Here is a 10,943-nt window from a genome sequence, read left to right on the forward strand (position 1 = left end):
GCAGAGAGTTCCCCAAAAAGGAGCTGCTCGGGTATGCGCTCGTTTGACATACGGATGACATGACCTGCCCACCGGGTCTGCGCTCTCATCAGCAGTGTGTGGACTGATGGTAGACTTGCTCTGGAGAGAACAGTGTCTGGTACTTTGTCTTGCCATCTGATGTGTAATATTCTGCGAAGACAAGTCATGTGGAAATGATCGAACTGTCTTGCATGCCTTCGATACACAGTCCACGTTTCACAGGCATACAGGAGACTAGTGAGTACTGTGGCCCTGTAGACCTTCAGTTTTGTTGCTGGGCTGATTCCTTGACGTTCCCATACAGTGGAGCGCAGTCTATCGAAAGCAGAACTTGTCTTTGCTATTCTGCAGTTAACTTCTGCATCAATAGTCACTGATTGGGAGAGGGTGCTGCCAAGATAAGTGAACTGGTCCACTGCCAGTAGTTTCTGTCCTTTGATTGTGATTATGGGTTCTGTGTACGGTGCATGAGGAGCAGGCTGGTGCATGACTTTGGTCTTTTTAATGTTGATGGTGAGTCCAGAGTTGTCACAAGCCATGGAAAATTTGTCCATTCTGACTTGCATGTCTGGCTCTGAGCCAGCATACAGGGCGCAGTCATCTGCAAACAGGAAATCTCTCAGAACAATCTCTTTCACTTTGGTAATAGCTTGAAGTCTCCTGAGGTTGAAAAGTTTCCCATCCACTCTGTACTTGAGGCTGATTCCAGCAACACTGTCCTGGAAGGCATCATTCAGCACGGCAGTAAATGTCATGCTGAACAGTGTGGGTGTGAGCACACAGCTCTGTTTGACACCATTGGTGACTGGGAATGCCTCAGAGGATTCTCCGCCATCCAGTACTCTGGCCATCATGGAACTGGCGTACCATCTGAATGAATTTGGGGGGGCAGCTGAACTTTGACATAATCCTCCACAGGCCTTGTCGGCTTACAGTATCAAAGGCCTTCGTGAGGTCAACAAAGGTTGTGTAGAGCTCACGATTCTGCTCCTGATACTTCTCCTGAAGTTGGCATGCAGCAAAAATCATGTCAATAGTCTCGCAACCTTTGCGGAAGCCACACTGTGACTCTGGAAACAGGCCCAGCTCCAGATGAGTGACCAGACGATTTAGCAGGACTCTTGCGAGGGTTTTTCCTGTGATGGAGAGCAGCGAGATTCCTCGGTGGTTGCTGCATACTTGCCGATTGCCCTTCCTCTTGTAGAGATATACAATGGAAGTATCTTTATGTTCTTGAGGAATGAATCCTTGCTTCGAAAAGGACTGGAACAACTCGGTGAGCTTCTCAATAAGTGCAGGACCAGCAGCTTTGTAGATCTCTGCGGGTATGGCATCTGCCCCTGGGGCTTTCGAAGATAGAACATAGAACATTACAGCGCAGAACAGGCCCTTCAGCCCCTGATGTTGCACCGACCAGTGGAACCAATCTAATGACCCTCTAACCTAAACTATTCCAATGTTATCCATATGCCTATCCACTGACCATTTGAACGCCCTTAAAGTTGGCGAGTCCACAGCTGCTGCAGGCAGGGCATTCCACACCCTTACTACCCTCTGTGTAAAGAACCTACCTCTGTCATCCGTCCTATAATTACCACCCCTTAATTTAAACCTATGTCCCATCGTGTTAGCCATCACCATCCGAGGAAAAAGGCTTTCACTATCCACCCTATCTAAGACTCTGATCATCTTGTGTGCCTCAATTAGGTCACCTCGTAACCTTCCCTCTAATGAAAATAATCTCAAGTCCCTCAGCCGTTCCTCATAAGACCTTCCCAACATACCAGGCAACATCCTGGTAAACCTCCTCTGCACCCTTTCCAATGTCTCCACATCTTTCTTACAATGTGGGGACCAGAACTGTGCGCAATACTCCAAGTGCGGCCGCACCAGAGATTTGTACAGTTGCAACATGACTTTGGCACTGGATAGCTGGCTGACAGCTTTTGTGACTTTGGCTACTACCAGTGGGTCACCCATGGCACTGTTGATATCAAACTGGGGATCCTGTCTATTGCCTCTTCACCTGACTGACCACACTCACTGCACCCACACTCCCCTGACTGACCACACTCACTGCACCCACACTCCCCTGACTGACCACACTCACTGCCCCCACACTCCCCTGACTGACCACACTCACTGCCCCCACACTCCCCTGACTGACCACACACACTGCCCCCACACTCCCCTGACTGACCACACTCACTGCACCCACACTCCCGTGACTGACCACACTCACTGTCCCCACACTCCCCTGACTGACCACACACACTGCCCCCACACTCCCCTGACTGACCACACTCACTGCCCCCACACTCCCGTGACTGACCACACTCACTGCCCCCACACTCCCCTGACTGACCACACTCACTGCACCCACACTCCCCTGACTGACCACACTCACTGTCCCCACACTCCCCTGACTGACCACACTCACTGCACCCACACTCCCCTGACTGACCACACTCACTGCCCCCACACTCCCCTGACTGACCACACTCACTGCTCCCACACTCCCCTGACTGGACACACTCACTGCCCCCACACTCCCCTGACTGGCCGCACTCACTGCCCCCACACTCCCCTGACTGGCCACACTCACTGCCCCCACACTCCCCTGACTGACCACACTCACTTCCCCCACACTCCCCTGACTGACCACACTCACTGCACCCACACTCCCCTGACTGACCACACTCACTGCACCCACACTCCCCTGACTGACCACACTCACTGCTCCCACACTCCCCTGACTGGCCACACTCACTGCCCCCACACTCCCCTGACTGGCCACACTCACTGCCCCCACACTCCCCTGACTGGCCACACTCACTGCTCCCACACTCCCCTGACTGGCCACACTCACTGCACCCACACTCCCCTGACTGACCACACGCACTGCCCCCACACTCCCCTGACTGACCACACTCACTGCCCCCCACACTCCCCTGACTGACCACACTCACTGCCCCCACACTCCCCTGACTGGCCACACTCACTGCCCCCACACTCCCCTGACTGACCACACTCACTGCCCCCCACACTCCACTGACTGACCACACTCACTGCCCCCACACTCCCCTGACTGGCCACACTCACTGTCCCCACACTCCCCTGACTGACCACACTCACTGCTCCCACATTCCCCTGACTGACCACACTCACTGTCCCCACACTCCCCTGACTGACCACACTCACTGCACCCACACTCCCCTGACTGACCACACTCACTGCCCCCACACTCCCCTGACTGACCACACTCACTGCCCCCACCCTCTCCTGACTGACCACACTCACTGCCCCCACACTCCCCTGACTGACCACACTCACTGCCCCCACACTCCCCTGACTGACCACACTCACTGCTCCCACACTCCCCTGACTGACCACACTCACTGCACCCGCACTCCCCTGACTGACCACACTCACTGCCCACACACTCCCCTGACTGGCCACACTCACTGCTCCCACACTCCCCTGACTGACCACACTCACTGCTCCCACACTCCCCTGACTGACCACACTCACTGCACCCACACTCCCCTGACTGACCACACTCACTGTCCCCACACTCCCCTGACTGACCACACTCACTGCCCCCACACTCCCCTGACTGACCACACTCACTGCCCCCACACTCTCCTGACTGACCACACTCACTGCCCCCACACTCCCCTGACTGACCACACTCACTGCCCCCACACTCTCCTGACTGACCACACTCACTGCACCCACACTCCCCTGACTGACCACACTCACTGCCCCCACACTCCCCTGACTGACCACACTCACTGCCCCCACACTCCCCTGACTGACCACACTCACTGCCCCCACACTCCCCTGACTGACCACACTCACTGCCCCCACACTCCCCTGACTGACCACACTCACTGCCCCCAAACTCCCGTGACTGACCACACTCACTGTCCCCACACTCCCCTGACAGACCACACTCACTGCCCCCAAACTCCCCTGACTGGCCACACTCACTGCCCCCACACTCCCCTGACTGACCACACTCACTGCACCCACACTCCCCTGACTGACCACACTCACTGCCCCCACACTCCCCTGACTGACCACACTCACTGCCCCCACACTCCCCTGACTGACCACACTCACTGCCCCCACACTCCCCTGACTGACCACACTCACTGCCCCCAAACTCCCGTGACTGACCACACTCACTGTCCCCACACTCCCCTGACAGACCACACTCACTGCCCCCAAACTCCCCTGACTGGCCACACTCACTGCCCCCACACTCCCCTGACTGACCACACTCACTGTCCCCACACTCCCCTGACTGACCACACTCACTGCCCCCACACTCCCCTGACTGACCACACTCACTGCACCCACACTCCCCTGACTGACCACACTCACTGCCCCCACACTCCCCTGACTGACCACACTCACTGCCCCCACACTCCCCTGACTGACCACACTCACTGCCCCCACACTCCCCTGACTGACCACACTCACTGCCCCCACACTCCCCTGACTGACCACACTCACTGTACCCACACTCCCCTGACTGACCACACTCACTGCCCCCACACTCCCCTGACTGACCACACTCACTGCACCCACACTCCCCTGACTGACCACACTCACTGCCCCCACCCTCTCCTGACTGACCACACTCACTGCCCCCACACTCCCCTGACTGACCACACTCACTGCCCCCACACTCCCCTGACTGACCACACTCACTGCCCCCACACTCCCCTGACTGACCACACTCACTGCCCCCACCCTCTCCTGACTGACCACACTCACTGCACCCACACTCCCCTGACTGACCACACTCACTGTCCCCACACTCCCCTGACTGGCCACACTCACTGCCCCTACACTCCCCTGACTGACCACACTCACTGCCCCCCACACTCCCCTGACTGGCCACACTCACTGCACCCACACTCCCCTGACTGGCCACACTCACTGCCCCCACACTCCCCTGACTGACCACACTCACTGCCCCCACACTCCCCTGACTGACCACACTCACTGCACCCACACTCCCCTGACTGACCACACTCACTGCACCCACACTCCCCTGACTGACCACACTCACTGCCCCCACACTCCCCTGACTGGCCACACTCACTGCACCCACACTCCCCTGACTGGCCACACTCACTGTCCCCACACTCCCCTGACTGACCACACTCACTGCACCCACACTCCCCTGACTGACCACACTCACTGCTCCCACACTCCCCTGACTGACCACACTCACTGTCCCCACAGTCCCCTGACTGGCCACACTCACTGCCCCCACACTCCCCTGACTGACCACACTCACTGTCCCCACACTCCCCTGACTGGCCACACTCACTGCACCCACACTCCCCTGACTGACCACACTCACTACCCCCACACTCTCCAGACTGACCACACTCACTGCCCCCACACTCCCCTGACGGACCACACTCACTACCCCCACACTCCCCTGACGGACCACACTCACTGCACCCACACTCCCCTGACTGGCCACACTCACTGCTCCCACACTCCCCTGACTGACCACACTCACTGCACCCACACTCCCCTGACTGACCACACTCACTGCCCCCACACTCCCCTGACTGGCCACACTCACTGCCCCCACACTCCCCTGACTGACCACACTCACTGCCCCACACACTCCCCTGACCGACCACACTCACTGCCCCCACACTCCCCTGACTGACCACACTCACTGCCCCCACACTCCCCTGACCGACCACACTCACTGCCCCCACACTCCCCTGACTGGCCACACTCACTGCACCCACACTCCCCTGACTGACCACACTCACTGACCCCCACACTCCTCTGACTGACCACACTCACTGCTCCCACACTCCTCTGGCTGACTACACTCACTGCCCCCCACACTCCCCTAAGAAGCCTGAGCTGTCTATAGGTTACTGCAGAAGGTCAGAGGACATGGAGTTGGGGGTAGGGTGTTAGCGTGGATAGAGGATTGGTTGTCAAATAGGAGGCAGAGAGTGGGGGTCAATGGGTGCTATTCGGATTGGCGGTTGGTGACTAGTGGAGTGCCCCAGGGGTCGGTGCTGGGGCCTCAGCTATTTACCATTTATATAGATGACCTGGAGGAGGGAACCGAGTGTAGGGTGTCGAAATTTGCTGATGACACCAAGATTGGGGGAATGGCAAATTGTGCGGAGGGTGTGGAGAGTCTGCAGAAGGATCTAGATAGGCTGGGCGAATGGGCCAGGAAATGGCAAATGGAATTTAATGTTGGCAAGTGTGAGGTGGTCCACTTTGGTAGGAAGAATGGTAGGAAGGACTATTACTTACGTGGCGAAAAACTGCAGCAGGCGACGGTGCAGAGGGACCTCGGGGTCCTTGTGCATGAGTCGCAAAAACCCAGCCTGCAGGTGCAGCAGGTGGTCAGGAAGGCGAATGGGATGCTGGCCTTCATAGCGAGGGGGATGGAATATAAAAGTAGGGAGGTCTTGCTGCAGCTGTATAGGGCATTGGTGAGGCCGCAGCTGGAGTACTGTGTGCAGTTTTGGGCGCCGCACCTGCGCAAGGATATTTTGGCCTTGGAGGGAGTGCAGAGGCGGTTTACTAGGCTGATACCGGAGTTGAGGGGGTTGAGCTATGAGGAGAGGCTGAATAAACTAGGCTTGTACTCGTTAGAGTTTAGAAGAATGAGGGGAGATCTCATTGAGACGTATAAGATGATGAATGGGATGGATAGGATAGAGGTGGAGAGACTCTTCCCGCTCAAAAAAGACAGTAGGACTAGGGGGCACAGCCTCAAGATAAAGGGGGGGCAGTTCAGAACGGAGTTGAGGAGGAACTTCTTCACTCAAAGGGTGGTGAATCTCTGGAATTCTCTGCCCGTTGAAGTGGTGGAGGCTGCCTCGCTAAATATTTTAAGAAGCGGGTTGATGGGTTTTTGATAAGAGAGGGGATTAAGGGTTATGGGGAGAGGGCGGGAAAGTGGAACTGAGCCACGACAGATCAGCCATGATCTTATTGAATGGCGGGGCAGGCTCGAAGGGCCAGATGGCCTACTCCTGCTCCTATTTCTTATGTTCTTATGTTCTTATAAGCTGCAGGAATGGAGACACAAACAGCGCACAAAGACACAAACTCAATTTACACGCAGAATGATTGGAATGTGAGCCTTTACAGCTAATCAATTTGTAAAGGTACAGACAACATGAGTGGAGAGAGCTTTCAGCACAGGTTAAAAGGACGTGTATTGTTTCCAGACAGGACAGTTGGTGAGATTTTACAAGTCCAGGCAATTTTTGGGGGTTACAGATAGTGTGACATGAACCCAAGATCCCGGTTGAGGCCTCCCCCTCCCCAGCCATCTGACGAAGAAACAACGGGTTCCGAAAGCTTGCTACAAATAAACTTGTTGGACTTGAAGTGGTGAGATTTCTTTCTGTTTTACCCCAGTCCAACGCCGGCATCTCCACATAACGGGCACACCCCCAGTCACGCCACGCATCCGAGGAAAGCAGCCCTCAGATTTGCTGAGGCAGATCAGGAGTGCCTGCTGGGCGGCGTGGAGGAGAGACATCAGCGACTCTTCCCCAGCCAGGGCCCTTGCCCGAAGGGGGCGAGGAGATAGCAGGAGCCTGACAACGTGCTCTGGCCAGCAGTGTTGGAAAAAAGTGTACGACCTTTTTCGGGCAGCGAGGGCGAGTCAACATGCCACTCGCACAAGCTTGGCACAGATCTCAAACCATAAGAACATAAGAAAGAACATAAGAAATAGGAGCAGGAGTAGGCCATCTAGCCCTTCGAGCCTGCCCCGCCATTCAATAAGATCATGGCTGATCTGTTGTGTCTCAGTTCCACATTCCCGCCCTCTCCTCATAACCCTTAATCCCCTCTCTTATCAAAAACCCATCAACCTGCTTCTTAAAAATATTTAGCGAGGCAGCCTCCACCACTTCAACGGGCAGAGAATTCCAGAGATTCACCACCCTTTGAGTGAAGAAGTTCCTCCTCAACTCCGTTCTAAACCGCCTCCCCTTTATCTTGAGGCTGTGCATCCTAGTCCTACTGTCTTTTTTGAGCGGGAAGAGCCTCTCCACCTCTATCCTATCCATCCCATTCATCATCTTATACGTCTCAATGAGATCTCCCCTCATTCTTCTAAACTCTAACGAGTACAAGCCTAGTTTATTCAGCCTCTCCTCATAGCTCAATCCCCTCAACTCCGGTATCAGCCTAGTAAACCTCCTCTGCACTCCCTCCAGGGCCAAAATATCCTTGCGCAGGTGCGGCGCCCAAAACTGCTTACCTGAAGGCAACAAGGCCCCCTTTCCCCAGGAACAGTGGCTAGATAGGGTAGAGGTAGAGAGATTCTTTCCGCTTAGAAAGGAAAACAGAACTAGGGGACACAGCCTCAAAATAAGGGGGGGTGCAGTTTAGACCGGAGTTGAGGAGGAACTTCTTCACTCAAAGGGTGGTGAATCTCTGGAATTCTCTGCTCGTTGAAGTGGTGGAGGCTGCCTCGCTAAATATATTTAAGTCACGGGTAGATAGGTTTCTGATGGAGAAGGGAATTAAGGGTTATGGGGAGAAAGCGGGAAAGTGGAACTGATCCACTTCAGATCAGCCATGATCTTATTGAATGGCGGGGCAGGCTCGAAGGGCTAGATGGCCTACTCCTGCTCCTATTTCTTATGTTCTTATGTTAACAGAATCTAACCCCTTCCCCTCACCCCTCGGTGAGCTCCCGTCAGTGGTAAGCGTTTTCCCCGAAATTGCTGGCACGATGCCCGGGACACAGGCACACATTGTACAATGTTAAGGGAGGTAAGGGGAGTGCCAACCCCCTTCCCCTTATGTGTTCTTTTTTTATTGCACTTCTGGTCCCAGAGGAACCCAACCCTTCGTTTGTTGGCATCCTCCCTGCTGCTCTGGAGGAAACCCCCCTGGACGACACCTCGGAGGGAGACTTGTCAGGATCCTCTGAGGGCAGAACCACTCAACTGGCTTCTTCCACACAACCCACCAACACAGAGACCTTCACCAGGTGGGTAACTGTAGTGCTGAGGCCACTGTGTCACTAACTGGTGAGAACAGGCACTGATGCCCATCAGGTGGAGACGGACATATCTGGGGGCTCAGCCTCACCGAGGTCTGTCGGGGGTGAGGATCCCCCCAATCCAAATGCCTGGCCTCGGGGTTCGTTCATCCCAAAGGCTGTTGGAGATGCACCAGGAAACCCGGGGAGTTGTGGAAGGGCAGTTAGCAAATACGTTGCAACTGCAAGGCTGTTTAGCGGAGCCCCGACTGTTGCAGGAGGTGGAGCCGACGCAGCTTGTGAACCAGGCCAACACTGCAAGAGTGGAAAATCTGGCTCAGATGTCTGTCCTCATGGGAGACAGAGCCCAAGATGTATTGGAGACACAGCAGTCCATGTCTGTGAGCCTCAACCCAGTCTCAGAGGGTGACTGCTGAGGGGCTTCAGGACCTGGCTGGCTCACAGAATGCTGTAGCGGAGGGTCTCCAGATCTTGGTCCAGTCTCAGAGGGACAGGGCTGAGGGATCACAGATCATGGGACAGGCTGACCTGGGTCTCTAGGTCTGGCAGAGCCGGGTGATGCTGGAGCTTCTGGAGCTCAGTGGAGTGTCCCTAGGATGTCTATGCGCCCCAAGGGAGGAGTTGAGCCCATGCGGGGCCTTTCCCCCCGAGACCTTCCCCCTTTCCTCACTCCGGGCCACTTGGGGGCAGCGAGATGAACAGCGTGGTGCCGAAACAGGTCCATTCGCAAGTCAGCCGGGGGCCCTTCAGGTCCTGGACACCCAGGGGACATCCGCCAGGGGAATTACAGGCAACCGGGTGCGGATCACAGCTGGCCACCTCCACCTCCAACGTACACCCTGGGCTAGCACTTAGAAGAAGCAGTAGGCTGCTCAAAGTTAGAAAGTTCACTAAGAGGGCACGGGTGAAGGTCAGGGTTTACTCACCACTAATGTTAAGAGCAGAATAAATTTTTATTCGCTGTGACTGATGTGTCTCTGATTCTCCTCTCCTCTCCCACAGAGCTGAGCGGTCCCCATTCCCACGCATAGAGGAGACTCAGCTACATGTTTTTGAGTGCCTGCCCTACCTTCCCCAACGTCCACCAGGGGGAATAGCGGCTGTTCTTGGTCCCGGGGTGTGATGGACGTGCGGTTGAGCTAGGTGAAGAGGGCTGCTATCAAGGCGTCCCTCGTTACCCTTCCCCGCTGGATATCCGCCATCACCTCTTTCCTTCGGCTCCTCATAGGACGGGACATCCACCTCGCCCCCTCCTGCTCCAGCTGGTCTCCCCGCTGCTGGTGATGTGTGAAGGGTCATACTGGAGGCCCTCCCCCGCCCCAGGGCGCTCCAAGCAGCGGAGACACATTTTCGCAGGCCAATGCACCGCTCTACAATGGACTGGGTGACTGCACGGGCCTTGTTGTAATGAGTTTCCACCTCAGTCTCGGGCCTCCGCTCAGGCTTCATCAGCCATGACCTTAGTGAGCATCCTTTGTTGCCCAGTAGCCATCTTGGGAGCTGGGCTGAATCGTAGAAACCCTACAGTGCAGAAAGAGGCCCTTAAGAACATAAGAACATAAGAAATAGGAGCAGGAGTAGGCCATCTAGCCCTTCGAGCCTGCCCCGCCATTCAATAAGATCATGGCTGATCTGTCGTGGCTCAGTTCCACATTCCCGCCCTCTCCCCATAACCCCTAATCCCCTCGCTTATCAAAAACCCATCAACCCGCGTCTTAAAAATATTTAGTGAGGCAGCCTCCAATACTTCAACGGGCAGAGAATTCCAGAGATTCACCACCCTTTGAATGAAGAAGTTCCTCCTCAACTCCGTTCTAAACCACCCCCCCTTTATCCTGAGGCTGTGCCCCCTAGTCCTACTGTCTTTTCTGAGCGGGAAGAGTCT

The sequence above is a fragment of the Carcharhinus amblyrhynchos genome, chromosome 16, assembly GCF_965287045.1.
Source record: "Carcharhinus amblyrhynchos chromosome 16, sCarAmb.v2.hapA, whole genome shotgun sequence".
NCBI lineage: Eukaryota > Metazoa > Chordata > Chondrichthyes > Carcharhiniformes > Carcharhinidae > Carcharhinus > Carcharhinus amblyrhynchos.